Source organism: Bombina bombina, chromosome 7 (assembly GCF_027579735.1).
Source record: "Bombina bombina isolate aBomBom1 chromosome 7, aBomBom1.pri, whole genome shotgun sequence".
In the NCBI taxonomy this organism is placed as follows: Eukaryota; Metazoa; Chordata; class Amphibia; order Anura; family Bombinatoridae; genus Bombina; species Bombina bombina.
Genome location: NC_069505.1, coordinates 189,912,108 through 189,936,326, shown reverse-complemented (window position 1 = coordinate 189,936,326; position 24,219 = coordinate 189,912,108). Strand labels below are relative to the sequence as shown.

The 24,219-nt window shown below is 41.3% G+C and overlaps 1 protein-coding gene across 1 annotated transcript in view; it reads left to right on the top strand.

The window, feature by feature from the left end:
- Positions 1-24,219, top strand: part of B4GALNT4 (beta-1,4-N-acetyl-galactosaminyltransferase 4) — a 188,568-nt gene that overhangs the window by 122,151 nt on the left and 42,198 nt on the right. The window lies entirely within an intron of this gene.

Here is a 24,219-nt window from a genome sequence, read left to right as displayed (position 1 = left end):
AAATGGCAAAGAGCCCAGCAAAGCTGGTCACATGATCCCTCCTAGGCTCCGCCTACCCCAGTCATTCTCTTTGCCGTTGTACAGGCAACATCTCCACGGAGATGGCTTAGAGTTTTTTAGTGTTTAACATATTTAGCCTTGAGGAATCATTTTATTTGGGTATTTTGATATAATAATATCGGCAGGCACTGTTTTAGACACCTTATTCTTTAGGGGCTTTCCCAAAGCATAGGCAGAGCCTCATTTTCGCGCCGGTGTTGCGCACTTGTTTTTGAGAGGCATGGCATGCAGTCGCATGTGAGAGGAGCTCTGATACTTAGAAAAGACTTTCTGAAGGCGTCATTTGGTATCGTATTCCCCTTTGGGCTTGGTTGGGTCTCAGCAAAGCAGATACCAGGGACTGTAAAGGGGTTAAAGTTCAAAACGGCTCCGGTTCCGTTATTTTAAGGGTTAAAGCTTCCAAATTTGGTGTGCAATACTTTTAAGGCTTTAAGACACTGTGGTGAAAATTTGGTGAATTTTGAACAATTCCTTCATGTTTTTTCGCAATTGCAGTAATAAAGTGTGTTCAGTTTAAAATTTAAAGTGACAGTAACGGTTTTATTTTAAAACGTTTTTTGTACTTTGTTATCAAGTTTATGCCTGTTTAACATGTCTGAACTACCAGATAGACTGTGTTCTGAATGTGGGGAAGCCAGAATTCCTATTCATTTAAATAAATGTGATTTATGTGACAATGACAATGATGCCCAAGATGATTCCTCAAGTGAGGGGAGTAAGCATGGTACTGCATCATTCCCTCCTTCGTCTACACGAGTCTTGCCCACTCAGGAGGCCCCTAGTACATCTAGCGCGCCAATACTCCTTACTATGCAACAATTAACGGCTGTAATGGATAATTCTGTCAAAAACATTTTAGCCAAAATGAACACTTATCAGCGTAAGCGCGACTGCTCTGTTTTAGATACTGAAGAGCATGACGACGCTGATAATAATGTTTCTGAAGGGCCCCTAACCCAGTCTGATGGGGCCAGGGAGGTTTTGTCTGAGGGAGAAATTACTGATTCAGGGAACATTTCTCAACAAGCTGAACCTGATGTGATTACATTTAAATTTAAGTTGGAACATCTCCGCATTCTGCTTAAGGAGGTATTATCCACTCTGGATGATTGTGACAAGTTGGTCATCCCAGAGAAACTATGTAAAATGGACAAGTTCCTAGAGGTGCCGGGGCTCCCAGAAGCTTTTCCTATACCCAAGCGGGTGGCGGACATTGTTAATAAAGAATGGGAAAGGCCCGGTATTCCTTTCGTCCCTCCCCCCATATTTAAAAAATTGTTTCCTATGGTCGACCCCAGAAAGGACTTATGGCAGACAGTCCCCAAGGTCGAGGGAGCGGTTTCCACTTTAAACAAACGCACCACTATACCCATAGAGGATAGTTGTGCTTTCAAAGATCCTATGGATAAAAAATTAGAAGGTTTGCTTAAAAAGATGTTTGTTCAGCAGGGTTACCTTCTACAACCAATTTCATGCGTTGTCCCTGTCGCTACAGCCGCATGTTTCTGGTTCGATGAGCTGATAAAGGCGGTCGATAGTGATTCTCCTCCTTATGAGGAGATTATGGACAGAATCAATGCTCTCAAATTGGCTAATTCTTTTACCCTAGACGCCACTTTGCAATTGGCTAGGTTAGCGGCTAAGAATTCTGGGTTTGCTATTGTGGCGCGCAGAGCGCTTTGGTTGAAATCTTGGTCGGCTGATGCGTCTTCCAAGAACAAGCTACTTAACATTCCTTTCAAGGGGAAAACGCTGTTTGGCCCTGACTTGAAAGAGATTATCTCTGATATCACTGGGGGTAAGGGCCACGCCCTTCCTCAGGATCGGCCTTTCAAGGCAAAGAATAAACCTAATTTTCGTCCCTTTCGTAGAAACGGACCAGCCCAAAGTGCTACGTCCTCTAAGCAAGAGGGTAATACTTCTCAAGCCAAGCCAGCTTGGAGACCAATGCAAGACTGGAACAAGGGAAAGCAGGCCAAGAAACCTGCCACTGCTACCAAGACAGCATGAAATGTTGGCCCCCGATCCGGGACCGGATCTGGTGGGGGGCAGACTCTCTCTCTTCGCTCAGGCTTGGGCAAGAGATGTTCTGGATCCTTGGGCGCTAGAAATAGTCTCCCAAGGTTATCTTCTGGAATTCAAGGGGCTTCCCCCAAGGGGGAGGTTCCACAGGTCTCAGTTGTCTTCAGACCACATAAAAAGACAGGCATTCTTACATTGTGTAGAAGACCTGTTAAAAATGGGAGTGATTCATCCTGTTCCATTAAGAGAACAAGGGATGGGGTTCTACTCCAATCTGTTCATAGTTCCCAAAAAAGAGGGAACGTTCAGACCAATCTTAGATCTCAAGATCTTAAACAAGTTTCTCAAGGTTCCATCGTTCAAGATGGAAACCATTCGAACTATTCTTCCTTCCATCCAGGAAGGTCAATTCATGACCACGGTGGATTTAAAGGATGCGTATCTACATATTCCTATCCACAAGGAACATCATCGGTTCCTAAGGTTCGCATTCCTGGACAAGCATTACCAGTTCGTGGCGCTTCCTTTCGGATTAGCCACTGCTCCAAGGATTTTCACAAAGGTACTAGGGTCCCTTCTAGCTGTGCTAAGACCAAGGGGCATTGCTGTAGTACCTTACTTGGACGACATTCTGATTCAAGCGTCGTCCCTTCCTCAAGCAAAGGCTCACACGGACATAGTCCTGGCCTTTCTCAGATCTCACGGATGGAAAGTGAACGTGGAAAAGAGTTCTCTATCTCCGTCAACAAGGGTTCCCTTCTTGGGAACAATAATAGACTCCTTAGAAATGAGGATATTTCTGACAGAGGCCAGAAAAACAAAGCTTCTAGACTCTTGTCGGATACTTCATTCCGTTCCTCTTCCTTCCATAGCTCAGTGCATGGAAGTGATCGGGTTGATGGTAGCGGCAATGGACATAGTTCCTTTTGCGCGCATTCATCTAAGATCATTACAACTGTGCATGCTCAGTCAGTGGAATGGGGATTATACAGACTTGTCTCCGAAGATACAAGTAAATCAGAGGACCAGAGACTCACTCCGTTGGTGGCTGTCCCTGGACAACCTGTCACAAGGGATGACATTCCGCAGACCAGAGTGGGTCATTGTCACGACCGACGCCAGTCTGATGGGCTGGGGCGCGGTCTGGGGATCCCTGAAAGCTCAGGGTCTTTGGTCTCGGGAAGAATCTCTTCTACCGATAAATATTCTGGAACTGAGAGCGATATTCAATGCTCTCAAGGCTTGGCCTCAGCTAGCGAGGGCCAAGTTCATACGGTTTCAATCAGACAACATGACAACTGTTGCGTACATCAACCATCAGGGGGGAACAAGGAGTTCCCTAGCGATGGAAGAAGTGACCAAAATCATTCTATGGGCGGAGTCTCACTCCTGCCACCTGTCCGCTATCCACATCCCAGGAGTGGAAAATTGGGAAGCGGATTTTCTGAGTCGTCAGACATTGCATCCGGGGGAGTGGGAACTCCATCCGGAAATCTTTGCCCAAGTCACTCAGCTGTGGGGCATTCCAGACATGGATCTGATGGCCTCTCGTCAGAACTTCAAAGTTCCTTGCTACGGGTCCAGATCCAGGGATCCCAAGGCGGCTCTAGTGGATGCACTAGTAGCACCTTGGACCTTCAAACTAGCTTATGTGTTCCCGCCGTTTCCTCTCATCCCCAGGCTGGTAGCCAGGATCAATCAGGAGAGGGCGTCGGTGATCTTGATAGCTCCTGCGTGGCCACGCAGGACTTGGTATGCAGATCTGGTGAATATGTCATCGGCTCCACCTTGGAAGCTACCTTTGAGACGAGACCTTCTTGTTCAGGGTCCGTTCGAACATCCGAACCTGGTTTCACTCCAGCTGACTGCTTGGAGATTGAACGCTTGATCTTATCGAAGCGAGGGTTCTCAGATTCTGTTATCGATACTCTTGTTCAGGCCAGAAAGCCTGTAACTAGAAAGATTTACCACAAAATTTGGAAAAAATATATCTGTTGGTGTGAATCTAAAGGATTCCCTTGGGACAAGGTTAAGATTCCTAAGATTCTATCCTTCCTTCAAGAAGGATTGGAAAAAGGATTATCTGCAAGTTCCCTGAAGGGACAGATTTCTGCCTTGTCTGTGTTACTTCACAAAAAGCTGGCAGCTGTGCCAGATGTTCAAGCCTTTGTTCAGGCTCTGGTTAGAATTAAGCCTGTTTACAAACCTTTGACTCCTCCTTGGAGTCTCAATTTAGTTCTTTCAGTTCTTCAGGGGGTTCCGTTTGAACCCTTACATTCCGTTGATATTAAGTTATTATCTTGGAAAGTTTTGTTTTTAGTTGCAATTTCTTCTGCTAGAAGAGTTTCAGAATTATCTGCTCTGCAGTGTTCTCCTCCTTATCTGGTGTTCCATGCAGATAAGGTGGTTTTACGTACTAAACCTGGTTTTCTTCCAAAAGTTGTTTCTAACAAAAACATTAACCAGGAGATTATCGTACCTTCTCTGTGTCCGAAACCAGTTTCAAAGAAGGAACGTTTGTTGCACAATTTGGATGTTGTTTGCGCTCTAAAATTCTATTTAGATGCTACAAAGGATTTTAGACAAACATCTTCCTTGTTTGTTGTTTATTCCGGTAAAAGGAGAGGTCAAAAAGCAACTTCTACCTCTCTCTCTTTTTGGATTAAAAGCATCATCAGATTGGCTTACGAGACTGCCGGACGGCAGCCTCCCGAAAGAATCACAGCTCATTCCACTAGGGCTGTGGCTTCCACATGGGCCTTCAAGAACGAGGCTTCTGTTGATCAGATATGTAGGGCAGCGACTTGGTCTTCACTGCACACTTTTACCAAATTTTACAAGTTTGATACTTTTGCTTCTTCTGAGGCTATTTTTGGTAGAAAGGTTTTGCAAACCGTGGTGCCTTCCATTTAGGTGACCTGATTTGCTCCCTCCCTTCATCCGTGTCCTAAAGCTTTGGTATTGGTTCCCACAAGTAAGGATGACGCCGTGGACCGGACACACCTATGTTGGAGAAAACAGAATTTATGTTTACCTGATAAATTACTTTCTCCAACGGTGTGTCCGGTCCACGGCCCGCCCTGGTTTTTTTAATCAGGTCTGATAATTTATTTTCTTTAACTACAGTCACCACGGTACCATATGGTTTCTCCTATGCAAATATTCCTCCTTAACGTCGGTCGAATGACTGGGGTAGGCGGAGCCTAGGAGGGATCATGTGACCAGCTTTGCTGGGCTCTTTGCCATTTCCTGTTGGGGAAGAGAATATCCCACAAGTAAGGATGACGCCGTGGACCGGACACACCGTTGGAGAAAGTAATTTATCAGGTAAACATAAATTCTGTTTTTCTTATTTTCGGCAACTAAAATATGACCTAAATAAAGCCAAAATACCAGAATTGTGCGGGCTAGCCTTAGATAAGGTGTTTCATAAGGTCCTTTGGGATTACCACTTTACCACTTTGTGTAAATTGGGTTTGGGAAAGGTCTTCCTGAAGATAGTGCAGAGTATTCTAAGCCTAGAACAGCGCTGTTACTCATTGAATTTCTTTACCCACTTGTGCGGTACATAACAAGGCTGCCCATTATCTCCTTTGCTGTTTGACCTGGTGCTATATAGCCCTTTTTTAAAGAGTTTAGGTAGGAGATCAGGAGATCCACCTCTCACTGTTCAACAACATGCGTTTTATACAGAAACGTACAACATAACCACGATATCTGAAATTTTATATTCCTTTTACAGAGGGTTCAAAACTAATGTTGATAAACATGAACTACAATAGGACATCTCTTCATTCCTATTTAGCATTGTACAGACTGATTTTACATAGCTAGGAATTAAATTGTAAGATACCACCAAATGGTATGATCTGAATTATAACCCTATAACTAAAGAACTAAAATCTGATTTAAAAGGATAGATGGAGCTCCCACAATCACTTACTGGAAGGTTTAGTATAATTAAAATGATTTGTATTTCCTAAATTGTTGAACTTGTTTCAAATTGTATCAAAGTTAATATGAAAGAAACATGTTGGGCACATTAATCGTCTTTTAATGAGTTTTATATAGAAGTAGAGGAAATTAATAGCATTCCTGGAGTCGGAGAACATGGCCTATCAAGTTTAGGCTACTATAAATGTACAAAGCTGGTAAAATTGACTTAATACAGAGACCTAACTCATGGCACCATTTCCTCTACCAGCCCTACAGAACAAAAAACTAATACAATTGCCCCATTGTATTACAACCCATCTTATATTTTCAGAACCACTTATAACATAGAAGTAGGTGTGTACCTACTTGCAAATTAATCAGCATACTAATTGACTTACCTTTTCTGGGCAATCCTTCCTTTGTGGGCAAAGAAGGAAATTGCATCCAGAGGTGATTTATAAGACACACAGAGATTTGTTTTTATTTTTATGCACTACCTGAGTTTGTAGATAAGTATTGTATGTCTTATTTGCATCTGTTTCTTTATTTAGAAGCACAGACACTATGTTAAAACCTTTCTGGGAAATTCAGTGACCCTACGGCGGACTACAATGATAGATATCCTAGGGAATTTGTATGGACAGGAGCAGATTTCCACCTATACAGATTTTGTTTTTCTAAAAGCGTAATGACTGCACCACTTAGACTATTAAAATAGTTGAGGAAGGGGGGGCATGGCTGGGCGGCGGCCATGAATGGCTGCAGTTATTCTGGCTGTTGATATACGAAAGATAATCTGTTTATCTATAGCTTGAAACACCATCTTAACCTGAAAACCTTATTTACTTGTTTAATAGTATCTCCTTATCAAAAATATGAATTTAAAAACATCAGCCCTGTCAGCATCTTAGACCGGATTGTTTTTTCCTGAGGCAACCTAACTATCTGGAATCAACACCCCATAAGCCATTCCACTGCACAGATTTTTATGCCAAATACCAAGTGCTTCTGAATCCTACAGCACTTAGTTCTTATTCTTGCCAGTAAAAGTAGTGATGTAAATGGAGTACAGGGTCACTTCTTAAATTTCTAATATGGAGGCTAGACTAATGGGAAGGGAGTGTTCACCTACTGTTAGATCACCACTTTGAAGTGCGGAAACAGCTTATACTTTGCATTTAGCTGATTTTCAGCAGTACAATCTACAATACCCCATGAGGTGCCCCTGCAGTAGAACTCTAGAGAGGCGGGTATGGAGGAGCTGACATCTAAGAGATTACGTCTGTTAAATCGCTATTCAAATCTCAAGTACCCCTTCCTCCTACTAATTCTCAGGGTAATAGAGAGGAGACAACTGCTAAATACTTACCAAGGAGAGTGAAAAAATGGAAGTCTTTATCCTTACTAACATGAAAGCTCTGCACAGTTTGGAAGCTTCATTCTTTATTTCTAAGGAATATAGGTCTTCCTGATCTATTTTCCATGTGAGACAACCCCATCTTCCATCATGGTGGAGACAAATGGATTATATACATGTTTACAAGGAAATTAAAGTAGGGATTGGCTGAATTGATCATGGGCATATATAGTAAGTGATCATGCTCCTATATATGATTGCCTACACTGCTCTCTTATACACTGACCAACGGGTTTGAAAACTGAGGGTCTTGTGTACAAATTGTGATTGATGATATCCATTGCACGTTTTACATGGAGTCTACATTTTTTTTATTTTGTATAGCCATATCCCTTTTTCATTCCAAAATGCAATATACATTTCTCAAGAAAATATAAGGGTTAGTGGAGATTTGATTTTGATGTAACCGGTGGTTCCAGTTGCTGTGCGCCTAGGGAAATTTGTAGGATTCTGGTAGGGTAAAACGTTTGTATTTGTATTCATTAGCTGCTGAGTTTGGGTAATGGTAGTTAAAGGGGCGGTTTACCTAAAAATGTTATGTATGTAAACTAGCAGATTAATGTGGTGATGTATTTTGTGTATTGTAACTCCATACTCCTTGCAGTTTAAGTGAAAGGTTTTGTTTTTCTCATTCTATCAGGTATATGAAAGTGCAGTAATTAAACGTAAAATATTTTTGCATTAAGAAAAGGTTAAGCAGATGTTGTTTAAATGTAATTTTGAAACTAACAGGAAGTGCCCTTGGACTCTGTCTGTTAGCTGATAGGGACAACGTAACCAGGAAAATGTGTTTTTATTCAGTATATGAACAACAAAAAACAGAGCAACATAATGGAGCTTGAAACATTCAGTTTAAGATGATGATAGTACTGAGATTATTTATGTTTTTGGGCCTTGAGATTGATTCTTGATTTAATTTAAAAGTTCATTTATTTGTTTGTTTTTTACTGTGAAACCTTCTATAAAGTGACTGCGTATAACCGTGTTTTTTTCTTTTCAGCTTTGTAAAATTGCTTAAAATGGCTTGAAGTGATTAATTGTACTTGATTGAAATGCCCTCAACTATTTTTATATTGATTCAAGTCAAGTTTAAAGGGAAAGTCAAGTATAAATTAAACTTTCTTCTGTTAAGTGTGATCAGTCCACGGGTCATCATTACTTCTGGGATATTACTCCTCCCCAACAGGAAGTGCAAGAGGATTCACCCAGCAGAGCTGCATATAGCTCCTCCCCTCTACGTCACTCCCAGTCATTCTCTTGCACCCAACGACTAGATAGGATGTGTGAGAGGACTATGGTGAGGAGGTCTTTGCCCAAATACTTCGACGTTGGGGCAAACCAGAGATGGATCTCATGGCGTCTCGACAGAACGCCAAGCTTCCTCGTTACGGGTCCAGATCCAGGGATCCAGGAGCAGTCCTGATAGATGCTCTGACAGCACCTTGGGACTTCAGGATGGCTTACGTGTTTCCACCCTTCCCGTTGCTTCTTCGATTGATTGCCAGAATCAAACAAGAGAGAGCATCAGTGATTCTAATAGCACCTGCGTGGCCACGCAGGACTTGGTATGCAGACCTGGTGGACATGTCATCCTGTCCACCTTGGTCTCTACCTCTGAAACAGGACCTTCTGATACAGGGTCCCTTCAAACATCAAAATCTAACTTCTCTGAAGCTGACTGCTTGGAAATTGAACGCTTGATTTTATCAAGACGTGGGTTTTCTGAGTCAGTTATTGATACCTTAATACAGGCTAGGAAACCTGTTACCAGAAAGATTTACCATAAGATATGGCGTAAATACCTATATTGGTGTGAATCCAAAGGTTACTCTTGGAGTAAGGTTAGGATTCCTAGGATATTGTCTTTTCTACAAGAAGGTTTAGAAAAGGGTTTATCTGCTAGTTCATTAAAGGGACAGATTTCAGCTCTGTCCATTCTGTTACACAAACATCTGTCAGAAGTTCCTGACGTCCAGGCTTTTTGTCAGGCTTTGGCCAGGATTAAGCCTGCGTTTAAAACTGTTGCTCCACCATGGAGTTTAAACCTTGTTCTTAATGTTTTACAGGGCGTTCCGTTTGAACCCCTTCATTCCATTGATATAAAGTTGTTATCTTGGAAAGTTCTATTTTTAATGGCTATTTCCTCGGCTCGTAGAGTCTCTGAATTATCAGCCTTACATTGTGATTCTCCTTATTTGATTTTTCATTCGGATAAGGTAGTCCTGCGTACTAAACCTGGGTTCTTACCTAAGGTAGTTACTAACAGGAATATCAATCAAGAGATTGTTGTTCCTTCTTTATGCCCAAATCCTTCTTCAAAGAAGGAACGTCTACTGCACAACCTGGATGTAGTCCGTGCTCTAAAATTTTACTTACAGGCAACTAAGGAATTTTGACAAACGTCTTCTCTGTTTGTCATTTTCTCTGGGCAGAGGAGAGGTCAAAAAGCTTCCGCTACCTCTCTTTCTTTTTGGCTTCGTAGCATAATTCGTTTAGCTTATGAGACTGCTGGACAGCAGCCTCCTGAAAGAATTACAGCTCATTCTACTAGAGCTGTGGCTTCCACTTGGGCCTTCAAGAATGAGGCCTCTGTTGAACAGATTTGCAAGGCTGCAACTTGGTCTTCGCTTCATACTTTTTCCAAATTTTACAAATTTGACACTTTTGCTTCATCGGAGGCTATTTTTGGGAGAAAGGTTCTTCAGGCAGTGGTTCCTTCTGTATAAAGAGCCTGCCTATCCCTCCCGTCATCCGTGTACTTTTGCTTTGGTATTGGTATCCCAGAAGTAATGATGACCCGTGGACTGATCACACTTAACAGAAGAAAACATAATTTATGCTTACCTGATAAATTCCTTTCTTCTGTAGTGTGATCAGTCCACGGCCCGCCCTGTTTTTAAGGCAGGTAAATATTTTTTAATTTATACTCCAGTCACCACTTCACCCTTGGCTTTTCCTTTCTCGTTGGTCCTTGGTCGAATGACTGGGAGTGACGTAGAGGGGAGGAGCTATATGCAGCTCTGCTGGGTGAATCCTCTTGCACTTCCTGTTGGGGAGGAGTAATATCCCAGAAGTAATGATGACCCGTGGACTGATCACACTACAGAAGAAAGGAATTTATCAGGTAAGCATAAATTATGTTTTCTCCTGTTAAGTGTAGTCAGTCCACGGGTCATCATTACTTCTGGGATATTAACTCCTCCCCAACAGGAAGTGCAAGAGGATCACCCAAGCAGAGCTGCTATATAGCTCCTCCCCTCTACGTCACACCCAGTCATTCTCTTGCACCCAACTAATAGATAGGATGTGTGAGAGGACTGTGGTGATTATACTTAGTTTTTATATCTTCAATCAAAAGTTTGTTATTTTAAAACAGCACCGGAGTGTGTTGTTCCTTCTCAGGTAGAATTTGAAGAAGAATCTACCTGAGTTTTTGGATGATTTTAGCCGGCGTAGCTAAGATTCATTTTGCTGTTCTCGGCCATTCTGAGGAGTGAGGTAAACTTCAGATCAGGGGACAGCGGGCAGGTTCACCTGCAAAGAGGTATGTTGCAGTATATTATTTTCTGAGGAATGGAATTGACTGAGAAAATACTGCCAATACCGATATAATGTAAGTTCAGCCTTAAATGCAGTAGTAGCAACTGGTATCAGGCTGTTATGTATATATGTTTACACTTCAGTATTCTGGGGAATGGCACTTCACTGGGATAATACTATATGCATATAACTTTTAGCCTAACTTGCAGTGGGAACGTCTAGCAGCAGGCTGTTTAATGACACTTCATATTATTTGATTTTAAACGTTTTGCTGGCATGTTAAATCGTTTAATTATCTGAGGTACTGGGTGAAAAATTGTTTTGGGCACTGTTTTTCCACTTGGCTGTCGTTTATTTTTATTTAAGACAGTTTACTGAACTTCCCTCACTGCTGTGTGTGAGGGGGAGGGGCCTATTTTGGCGCTTTTGCTACGCATCAGAAATTCAGTCACAAGTCTGTTTCTCTCCCTGCATGATCCGGATCGTCTCTACAGAGCTCAAGGGTCTTCAAAATTATTTTGAGGGAGGTAATCACTCACAGCAGACCTGTGAGATTGTGCTTTGACTGTGATAAAAAACGTTTATATTTTGTACATTTTTTTCTGCTATTAAGGGTTAGTTATCCATTGCTAATGGGGGCAATCCTTTGCTAAATTTATGCCTTTACCGGGAAAAATTTGGTTTCTTTCATGTAATTAGCAAGAGTCCATGAGCTAGTGACGTATGGGATATACATTCCTACCAGGAGGGGCAAAGTTTCCCAAACCTCAAAATGCCTATAAATACACCCCTCACCACACCCACAATTCAGTTTTACAAACTTTGCCTCCGATGGAGGTGGTGAAGTAAGTTTGTGCTAGATTCTACGTTGATATGCGCTCCGCAGCAAGTTGAAGCCCGGTTTTCCTCTCAGCGTGCAGTGAATGTCAGAGGGATGTGAAGAGAGTATTGCCTATTTGAATGCAGTGATCTCCTTCTACGGGGTCTATTTCATAGGTTCTCTGTTATCGGTCGTAGAGATTCATCTCTTACCTCCCTTTTCAGATCGACGATATACTCTTATATATACCATTACCTCTGCTGATTCTCGTTTCAGTACTGGTTTGGCTTTCTACAAACATGTAGATGAGTGTCCTGGGGTAAGTAAATCTTATTTTCTGTGACACTCTAAGCTATGGTTGGGCACTTTGTTTATAAAGTTCTAAATATATGTATTCAAACATTTATTTGCCTTGACTCAGAATGTTCAACTTTCCTTATTTTTCAGACAGTCAGTTTCATATTTTGGATAATGCATTTGAATTAATCATTTTTTTCTTACCTTCAAAAAATTTGACTCTTTTTTTTCCCTGTGGGCTGTTAGGCTCGCGGGGGCTGAAAATGCTTCATTTTATTGCGTCATTCTTGGCGCTGACTTTTTTGGCGCAAAAATTATTTTCCGTTTCCGGCGTCATACGTGTCGCCAGAAGTTGCGTCATTTTTTTGACGTTATTTTGCGCCAAAGATGTCGGCGTTCCGGATGTGGCGTCATTTTGGCGCCAAAAGCATTTAGGTGCCAAATAATGTGGGCGTCTGATTTGGCGCTAAAAAATATGGGCGTCGCTTTTATCTCCACATTATTTAAGTCTCATTTTTTATTGCTTCTGGTTGCTAGAAGCTTGTTCTTTGGCATTCTTTCCCATTCCTGAAACTGTCATTTAAGGAATTTGATCAATTTTGCTTTATATGTTGTTTTTTCTCTTACATATTGCAAGATGTCTCACGTTGCATCTGAGTCAGAAGATACTACAGGAAAATCGCTGTCTAGTGCTGGATCTACCAAAGCTAAGTGTATCTGCTGTAAACTTTTGGTAGCTATTCCTCCGGCTGTTGTTTGTATTGATTGTCATGACAAACTTGTTAAAGCAGATAATATTTCCTTTAGTAATGTACCATTGCCTGTTGCAGTTCCCTCAACATCTAAGGTGCAGAATGTTCCTGATAACATAAGAGATTTTGTTTCTGAATCCATAAAGAAGGCTATGTCTGTTATTTCTCCTTCTAGTAAACATAAAAAATCTTTTAAAACTTCTCTCCCTACAGATGAATTTTTAAATGAACATCATCATTCTGATTCTGATAACTCTTCTGGTTCAGAGGATTCTGTCTCAGAGGTTGATGCTGATAAATCTTCATATTTATTTAAAATGGAATTTATTCGTTCTTTACTTAAAGAAGTACTAATTGCTTTAGAAATAGAGGATTCTGGTCCTCTTGATACTAATTCTAAACGTTTGGATAAGGTATTTAAAGCTCCTGTGGTTATTCCAGAAGTTTTTCCTGTTCCTAATGCTATTTCTGCAGTAATTTCCAAAGAATGGGATAAATTGGGTAATTCATTTACTCCTTCTAAACGTTTCAAGCAATTATATCCTGTGCCGTCTGACAGATTAGAATTTTGGGACAAAATCCCTAAGGTTGATGGGGCTATTTCTACCCTTGCTAAACGTACTACTATTCCTACGTCAGATGGTACTTCGTTTAAGGATCCTTTAGGTTGATGGGGCTATTTCTACCCTTGCTAAACGTACTATTCCTACGTCAGATGGTACTTCGTTTAAGGATCCTTTAGATAGGAAAATTGAATCCTTTCTAAGAAAAGCTTATCTGTGTTCAGGTAATCTTCTTAGACCTGCTATATCTTTGGCTGATGTTGCTGCAGCTTCAACTTTTTGGTTGGAAACTTTAGCGCAACAAGTAACACATCATGATTCTCATGATATTATTATTCTTCTTCAGCATGCTAATAATTTTATCTGTGATGCCATTTTTGATATTATCAGAGTTGATGTCAGGTTTATGTCTCTAGCGATTTTAGCTAGAAGAGCTTTATGGCTTAAAACTTGGAATGCTGATATGGCTTCTAAATCAACTCTACTTTCTATTTCTTTCCAGGGTAACAAATTATTTGGTTGTCAGTTGGATTCTATTATTTCAACTGTTACTGGTGGGAAAGGAACTTTTTTTACCACAGGATAAAAAATCTAAAGGTAAAAACAGGGCTAATAATCGTTTTCGTTCCTTTCGTTTCAACAAAGAACAAAAGCCTGATCCTTCATCCTCAGGAGCAGTTTCAGTTTGGAAACCATCTCCAGTCTGGAATAAATCCAAGCCAGCTAGAAAGGCAAAGCCTGCTTCTAAGTCCACATGAAGGTGCGGCCCTCATTCCAGCTCAGCTGGTAGGGGGCAGGTTACGTTTTTTTCAAGGAAATTTGGATCAATTCTGTTCACAATCTTTGGATTCAGAACATTGTTTCAGAAGGGTACAGAATTGGTTTCAAGATGAGACCTCCTGCAAAGAGATTTTTTCTTTCCCGTGTCCCAGTAAATCCAGTAAAAGCTCAAGCATTTCTGAATTGTGTTTCAGATCTAGAGTTGACTGGAGTAATTATGCCAGTTCCAGTTCCGGAACAGGGGATGGGGTTTTATTCAAATCTCTTCATTGTACCAAAGAAGGAGAATTCCTTCAGACCAGTTCTGGATCTAAAAATATTGAATCGTTATGTAAGGATACCAACGTTCAAGATGGTAACTGTAAGGACTATCTTGCCTTTTGTTCAGCAAGGGCATTATATGTCCACAATAGATTTACAGGATGCATATCTGCATATTCCGATTCATCCAGATCATTTCAGTTCCTGAGATTCTCTTTTCTGGACAAGCATTACCAGTTTGTGGCTCTGCCGTTTGGCCTAGCTACAGCTCCAAGAATTTTTACAAAGGTTCTCGGTGCCCTTCTGTCTGTAATCAGAGAACAGGGTATTGTGGTATTTCCTTATTTGGACGATATCTTGGTACTTGCTCAGTCTTTACATTTAGCAGAATCTCATACAAATCGACTTGTGTTGTTTCTTCAAGATCATGGTTGGAGGATCAATTTACCAAAAAGTTCATTGATTCCTCAGACAAGGGTAACCTTTCTGGGTTTCCAGATGGATTCAGTGTCCATGACTCTGTCTTTAACAGACAAGAGACGTCTAAAATTAATTACAGCTTGTCGAAACCTTCAGTCACAATCATTCCCTTCGGTAGCCTTATGCATGGAAATTCTAGGTCTTATGACTGCTGCATCGGACGCGATCCCCTTTGCTCGTTTTCACATGCGACCTCTTCAGCTCTGTATGCTGAATCAATGGTGCAAGGATTACACAAAGATATCTCAATTAATATCTTTAAAACCGATTGTTCGACACTCTCTAACGTGGTGGACAGATCACCATCGTTTAATTCAGGGGGCTTCTTTTGTGCTTCCGACCTGGACTGTAATTTCAACAGATGCAAGTCTCACAGGTTGGGGAGCTGTGTGGGGATCTCTGACGGCACAAGGAGTTTGGGAATCTCAGGAGGTGAGATTACCGATCAATATTTTAGAACTCCGTGCAATTTTCAGAGCTCTTCAGTTTTGGCCTCTTCTGAAGAGAGGATCGTTCATTTGTTTTCAGACAGACAATGTCACAACTGTGGCATACATCAATCATCAAGGAGGGACTCACAGTCCTCTGGCTATGAAAGAAGTATCTCGAATTTTGGTTTGGGCGGAATCCAGCTCCTGTCTAATCTCTGCGGTTTATATCCCAGGTATAGACAATTGGGAAGCGGATTATCTCAGTCGCCAAACGTTGCATCCGGGCGAATGGTCTCTTCACCCAGAGGTATTTCTTCAGATTGTTCAAATGTGGGAACTTCCAGAAATAGATCTGATGGCGTCTCATCTAAACAAGAAACTTCCCAGGTATCTGTCCAGATCCCGGGATCCTCAGGCGGAGGCAGTGGATGCATTATCACTTCCTTGGAAGTATCATCCTGCCTATATCTTTCCGCCTCTAGTTCTTCTTCCAAGAGTAATCTCCAAGATTCTGAAGGAATGCTTGTTTGTTCTGCTGGTAGCTCCGGCATGGTCTCACAGGTTTTGGTATGCGGATCTTGTCCGGATGGCCTCTTGCCAACCGTGGACTCTTCCGTTAAGACCAGACCTTCTGTCTCAAGGTCCTTTTTTCCATCAGGATCTGAAATCCTTAAATTTAAAGGTATGGAGATTGAACGCTTGATTCTTGGTCACAGAGGTTTCTCTGACTCTGTGATTAATACTATGTTACAGGCTCGTAAATCTGTATCTAGAGAGATATATTATAGAGTCTGGAAGACTTATATTTCTTGGTGTCTTTCTCATCATTTTTCTTGGCATTCTTTTAGAATACCGAGAATATTACAGTTTTTTCAGGATGGTTTAGATAAGGGTTTGTCTGCAAGTTCCTTGAAAGGACAAATCTCTGCTCTTTCTGTTCTTTTTCACAGAAAGATTGCTATTCTTCCTGATATTCATTGTTTTGTACAAGCTTTGGTTCGTATAAAGCCTGTCATTAAGTCAATTTCTCCTCCTTGGAGTTTGAATTTGGTTCTGGGGGCTCTTCAAGCTCCTCCATTTGAACCTATGCATTCATTGGACATTATATTACTTTCTTGGAAAGTTTTGTTCCTTTTGGCCATCTCTTCTGCCAGAAGAGTTTCTGAATTATCTGCTCTTTCTTGTGAGTCTCCTTTTCTGATTTTTCATCAGGATAAGGCGGTGTTGCGAACTTCTTTTGAATTTTTACCTAAAGTTGTGAATTCCAACAACATTAGTAGAGAAATTGTGGTTCCTTCATTATGTCCTAATCCTAAGAATTCTAAGGAGAAATCGTTGCATTCTTTGGATGTTGTTAGAGCTTTGAAATATTATGTTGAAGCTACTAAATCTTTCCGAAAGACTTCTAGTCTATTTGTTATCTTTTCCGGTTCTAGAAAAGGCCAGAAAGCTTCTGCCATTTCTTTGGCATCTTGGTTGAAATCTTTAATTCATCTTGCCTATGTTGAGTCGGGTAAAACTCCGCCTCAGAAAATTACAGCTCATTCTACTAGGTCAGTTTCTACTTCCTGGGCGTTTAGGAATGAAGCTTCGGTTGATCAGATTTGCAAAGCAGCAACTTGGTCCTCTTTGCATACTTTTACTAAGTTCTACCATTTTGATGTATTTTCTTCTTCTGAAGCAGTTTTTGGTAGAAAAGTACTTCAGGCAGCGGTTTCAGTTTGAATCTTCTGCTTATGTTTTTTCATTAAACTTTATTTTGGGTGTGGATTATTTTCAGCAGGAATTGGCTGTCTTTATTTTGTCCCTCCCTCTCTAGTGACTCTTGTGTGGAAAGATCCACATCTTGGGTAGTCATTATCCCATACGTCACTAGCTCATGGACTCTTGCTAATTACATGAAAGAAAACATAATTTATGTAAGAACTTACCTGATAAATTCATTTCTTTCATATTAGCAAGAGTCCATGAGGCCCGCCCTTTTCTGTGGTGGTTATGATTTTGTATAAAGCACAATTATTCCAATTCCTTATTTTATATGCTTTCGCACTTTTTTATCACCCCACTTCTTGGCTATTCGTTAAACTGAATTGTGGGTGTGGTGAGGGGTGTATTTATAGGCATTTTGAGGTTTGGGAAACTTTGCCCCTCCTGGTAGGAATGTATATCCCATACGTCACTAGCTCATGGACTCTTGCTAATATGAAAGAAATGAATTTATCAGGTAAGTTCTTATATAAATTATGTTTTTTATAATTTCTCCGGTTCATTGTTATCAACTGTCATAGTTTTTTTCTGTGCTTCTTAAAGGCACAGTGCATTTTTCATATTACTTGTAAATTGAGTTGAAAAGTATTTCCAAGCTTGCTAGTTTAATTGCTAGTTTGTTAAACATGTCTGACTCAGAGGAATATCTCTGTGCTATATGTGCAAAAGCCAAGGTGGAGCCCAATAGAAATTTATGTACTAATTGCATTGATGCTACTTTAAATAAAGTCAATCTGTACAAATTGAACATCATTCACCAAACAACGAGGGGGAAGTTATGCCGACTAACTTGCCTCACGTGTCAGTACCTGCATCTCCCGCTCGGGAGGTGCGTGATATTGTAACGCCAAGTACTTCAGGGCGGCCATTACAAATCACACTACAGGACATGGCTAATGTTATGACTGAAGTTTTGTCTAAATTACCAGAACTTAGAGGTAAGCGAGATCACTCTGGGGTGAGAACAGAGTGCGCTGATAATAGGGCCATGTCAGATACTGCGTCACAATTTGCAGAACATGAGGACGGAGAGCTTCAATCTGCAGGTGACGGATCTGATCCAAATAGAGTGGATTCAGACATTTCAAATTTTAAGTTTAAACTAGAAAACCTCCGTGTACTGCTAGGGGAGGTATTAGCGGCTCTGAATGATTGTAACACCGTTGCAATCCCAGAGAAATTATGTAGGCTGGATAGATACTATGCAGTACCAGCGAGTACTGACATATTTCCTATACCTAAGAGGCTTACAGAGATAATTACTAAGGAGTGGGATAGGCCCGGTGTACCCTTTTCCCCCCCTCCTGTATTTAGAAAAATGTTTCCAATAGACGCCACCACACGGGACTTATGGCAGATGGTCCCTAAGGTGGAGGGAGCGGTTTCTACTCTGGCTAAGCGTACCACTATCCCGGTGGAGGATAGCTGTGCCTTTTCAGATCCAATGGATAAAAAATTAGAGGGTTACCTTAAGAAAATGTTTGTTCAACAAGGTTTTATATTGCAACCCCTTGCATGTATTGCGTCTGTCACGGCTGCGGCCGCATTTTGGTCCGAGTCTCTGGAAGGGACTCTTGACTCAATAACTATAGATGAGATTTCAAATAAGCTTAAAACCCTTAAGCTAGCTAATTCATTTATTTCAGATGCCGTAGTACATTTAACTAAACTTACGGCTAAGAATTCCGGATTCGCCATTCAGGCACGTAGAGCACTGTGGCTAAAATCCTGGTCAGCTGATGTTACTTCTAAATCTAAATTACTTAACATACCTTTCAAAGGGCAGACCTTATTCGGGCCCGGTTTGAAAGAAATTATCGCTGACATTACAGGAGGTAAAGGCCATGCCCTGCCTCAAGACAGAGCCAAACCTAGGGCTAGACAGTCTAATTTTCGTGCCTTTCGTAACTTCAAGGCAGGAGCAGCATCAACTTCCTCTGCACCAAAACAGGAAGGAGCTGTTGCTCGCTACAGACAAGGCTGGAAACCTAACCAGTCCTGGAACAAGGGCAAGCAGGCCAGAAAACCTGCTGCTGCCCCTAAGACAGCATGAATTGAGGGCCCCCGATCCGGGAACGGATCTAGTGGGGGGCAGACTTTCTCTCTTCGCCCAGGCTTGGGCAAGAGATGTCCAGGATCCCTGGGCGTTAGAGATCATATCTCAGGGATATCTTCTGGACTTCAAAATCTCTCCCCCAAAAGGGAGATTTCATCTTTCAAGGTTGTCAACAAACCAAATAAAGAAAGAGGCGTTTCTACGCTGTGTACAAGATCTTTTGCTAATGGGAGTGATCCACCCGGTTCCGCGGTCGGAGCATGGACAGGGGTTTTACTCAAATCTGTTTGTGGTTCCCAAGAAAGAAGGAACCTTCAGACCAATCTTGGATTTAAAGATCTTAAACAAATTCCTAAGAGTTCCATCGTTCAAAATGGAAACTATTCGGACAATCTTACCCATGATCCAAAAGGGTCAGTACATGACCACAGTGGATTTAAAGGACGCTTACCTTCACATACCGATTCACAAAGATCATTACCGGTATCTAAGGTTTGCCTTCCTAGACAGGCATTACCAGTTTGTAGCTCTTCCATTCGGATTGGCTACGGCTCCAAGAATCTTCACAAAGGTTCTGGGCGCTCTTCTGGCGGTACTAAGACCGCAAGGAATTTCGGTGGCTCCGTACCTAGACGACATTCTGATACAAGCGTCAAGTTTTCAAACTGCCAAGTCTCATACAGAGTTAGTACTGGCATTTCTAAGGTCGCATGGGTGGAAGGTGAACGAAGAGAAAAGTTCTCTCTTTCCACTCACAAGAGTTCCCTTCTTGGGGACTCTTATAGATTCTGTAGAAATGAAGATCTACCTGACAGAAGACAGGTTAACAAAGCTTCAAAATGCTTGCCGTGTCCTTCATTCCATTCAACACCCGTCAGTGGCTCAATGCATGGAGGTAATCGGCTTAATGGTAGCGGCAATGGACATAGTACCCTTTGCACGCCTACATCTCAGACCGCTGCAATTGTGCATGCTAAGTCAGTGGAATGGGGATTACTCAGATTTGTCCCCTACTCTGAATCTGGATCAAGAGACCAGAAATTCTCTTCTATGGTGGCTTTCTCGGCCACATCTGTCCAGGGGGATGCCATTCAGCAGACCAGATTGGACAATTGTAACAACAGACGCCAGCCTACTAGGTTGGGGCGCTGTCTGGAATTCCCTGAAGGCTCAGGGATCATGGACTCAGGAGGAGAGTCTCCTTCCAATAAACATTCTGGAATTGAGAGCAGTTCTCAATGCCCTTCTGGCTTGGCCTCAGTTAACAACTCGGGGGTTCATCAGGTTTCAGTCGGACAACATCACGACTGTAGCTTACATCAACCATCAAGGAGGGACAAGAAGCTCCCTAGCGATGATGGAAGTATCAAAGATAATTCACTGGGCAGAGTCTCACTCTTGCCACCTGTCAGCGATCCACATTCCTGGAGTGGAGAACTGGGAGGCGGATTTCCTAAGTCGTCAGACTTTTCATCCGGGGGAGTGGGAACTTCATCCGGAGGTCTTTGCCCAAATACTTCGACTTTGGGGCAAACCAGAGATAGATCTCATGGCGTCTCGCCAGAACGCCAAGCTTCCTTGTTACGGGTCCAGGTCCAGGGACCCGGGAGCGGTCCTGGTAGATGCTTTGACAGCACCTTGGACCTTCGGGATGGCCTATGTGTTTCCACCCTTCCCGATGCTTCCTCGATTGATTGCCAGGATCAAACAGGAGAGAGCATCGGTGATTCTAATAGCGCCTGCGTGGCCACGCAGGACCTGATATGCAGATCTAGTGGACATGTCATCCTGTCCACCTTGGTCTCTGCCTCTGAGACAGGACCTTCTAATTCAGGGTCCTTTCAAACATCAAAATCTAATTTCTCTGAAGCTGACTGCTTGGAAATTGAACGCTTGATTTTATAAAAGCGTGGATTTTTGGAGTCAGTAATTGATACCTTAATACAGGCTAGGAAACCTGTTACCAGAAAGATTTACCATAAAATATGGCGTAAATACTTACATTGGTGCGAATCCAAGAGTTACTCATGGAGTAAGGTTAGGATTCCTAGGATATTGTCTTTTCTACAAGAGGGTTTAGAAAAGGGTTTATCTGCTAGTTCCTTAAAGGGACAGATCTCAGCTCTGTCCATTCTTTTACACAAACGTCTGTCAGAAGTTCCAGACGTTCAGGCTTTTTGCCAGGCTTTGGCCAGGATTAAGCCTGTGTTTAAATCTGTTGCTCCGCCGTGGAGCTTAAACTTAGTTCTTAACGTTTTACAGGGTGTTCCGTTTGAACCCCTTCATTCCATTGATATCAAGCTGTTATCTTGGAAAGTTCTGTTTTTAATGGCTATTTCCTCGGCTCGTAGAGTCTCTGAATTATCAGCCTTACATTGTGATTCTCCGTATCTGATTTTTCATTCAGATAAGGTAGTTCTGCGTACTAAACCTGGGTTCTTACCTAAGGTAGTCACTAACAAGAATATCAATCAAGAGATTGTTGTTCCATCATTGTGTCCTAACCCTTCTTCAAAGAAGGAACGACTTCTGCACAATCTAGATGTAGTCCGTGCCCTGAAATTTTATTTACAGGCAACTAAAGATTTTCGACAAACTTCTTCCCTGTTTGTCGTTTATTCGGGACAGAGGAGAGGTCAAAAAGTTTCTGCTACCTCTCTCTCTTTTTGGCTTCGTAGCATAATACGTTTAGCCTATGAGACTGCTGGACAGCAGCCTCCTGAAAGAATTACAGCTCATTCTACTAGAGCTGTGGCTTCCACTTGGGCCTTTAAGAATGAGGCATCTGTTGAACAGATTTGCAAGGCTGCAACTTGGTCTTCTCTTCATACTTTTTCCAAATTTTACAAATTTGACACTTTTGCTTCTTCGGAGGCTGTTTTTGGGAGAAAGGTTCTTCAGGCAGTGGTCCCTTCCGTATAAAGATCCTGCCTGTCCCTCCCGTCATCCGTGTACTTTAGCTTTGGTATTGGTATCCCAGAAGTAATGATGACCCGTGGACTGACTACACTTAACAGGAGAAAACATAATTTATGCTTACCTGATAAATTCCTTTCTCCTGTAGTGTAGTCAGTCCACGGCCCGCCCTGTTTTTTATGGCAGGTCTAAATTTTTAAATTATACTCCAGTCACCACTGCACCCTATAGTTTCTCCTTTCTCGTTTGGTTCTTGGTCGAATGACTGGGTGTGACGTAGAGGGGAGGAGCTATATAGCAGCTCTGCTTGGGTGATCCTCTTGCACTTCCTGTTGGTGAGGAGTTAATATCCCAGAAGTAATGATGACCCGTGGACTGACTACACTACAGGAGAAAGGAATTTATCAGGTAAGCATAAATTATGTTTTCATTATTCAGATATGACTTTTAATTTTAATCAACTTTCCAATTTACTTTTATCATCAAATTTGCTTTTTTCTCTTCGTGTTCTTAGTTTAAACTAAACATAGGCAGGCTCATATGCTAATTTCTAAGCCTTTGAGGGCTGCCTCTTATCACATGCTTTTTAAATCTCTTTTCAACACAAAGAGACAGAAAGTACACGTGGGCCATATAGATAACACTGTGTTCAGGCACTGGGGGTTATTTAAGATTTAGTACAAAACAATGCTAAATTTAAGACAATAGATAATAAACAGTCACAGTCATGTGATCAGGGGGCTGGAAGAAGCTTCCTAGATACAAGGTAATCACAGAGGTAAAAAGTATATTAATATAACTGTGTTGGTTATGCAAAACTGGGGAATGGGTAATAAAGGGATTATCTATCTTTTAAAACAATAACAATTCTATGGTAGACTGTCCCTTTAAATATGATCTCTATTATAGGCAATCATTAAAATTAGTAGGTATAATATGCACTGCTGTCAGAACAGTAATTGCAAAATTCTGGAAAACTACAGTTCCCCACTATGATATTATAATAAACAAAATTAAATATTATTACCAAATGTAGACTATAGCATCTTCTTTGTTAGACAAGAGACAGGAATTCCTTAAAGTATGGGAGGAATGGATAGTTTGGGAAGACTCTATGAGAATGCAAATGAGAAGGGCGGTAGGAGGTAGGGAATGCTAGGAAGGCGGACTTGGTAGATAGAAACTCCCACAAGTGCTTTATTCATACTTCTTTTTCTCTTGTCTCTTCTCTTCTTTCTTATCTTTTTCAGATACAAATTCTTATTCTTTCTCTTCTATTTTTTCTGATTAAGAGTTTTATTCGATAAAATGGAAAGCTTCCTTTATTTTAACCTATGGAAACTGTATGACTAGCTTGTATAGTCTCTATATGAAGGCGGAATATGCCATAACACTGATATATTTTGAAACATTGGCTAATATTATTCTCTGCACTGTACTATAATGCAAGTGTTGATGTAATTTATCTGTTGATTTGGAAGATTTCAATAAAAAATATTTTCACATAAATATGATCTCTATTTTTTCATGATAAAAGATTACAGGGACAGTCTACTTGATATTTATTTATTTTGTTTAAAAAGATAGAAAACGCCTTTACTACTTATTCTCCAACTTTGTACAACCAACATTGTTCTATTAATATGCTTTATAACCTCAAAATTTCTGCCTGTTTCTAAGCCAGGGCTCGACAAACCCAGGAACCAGGGAGCCACTGGCTCCTAGAATGTTATCCTGGCTCCTAACGTTTAGTCTTATTCTCCATATATCTATATACAAATACCTCTGTCTGGCTCCTAAGTTTTAAACAGATTTGTCGACCCCTGCTCGAAGCCACAAAAGACCATCTCTTGCCTCACTGCATTTTCATTGCTTTTCACAGCTAGACAGCGCTAGTTAATGTGTGCCATGTAGATAACCTTGGCTCTTTCAGGGTTGCTCTATTGATTCTCTGTTAAAGTAAGATTGTCTGTTTAAGTATAAGTTAGGTAACCAAGCTAATTGATAAATATTTTGCTTTGCAAGGGTTGCATTTTATAAAACAAAATAACTGTTTGTTGGTTTGTATCCATTTTTTTTTTTTTTCTTGTTTCCTGTGTGGGTAATTAGGGGTGGGATTTT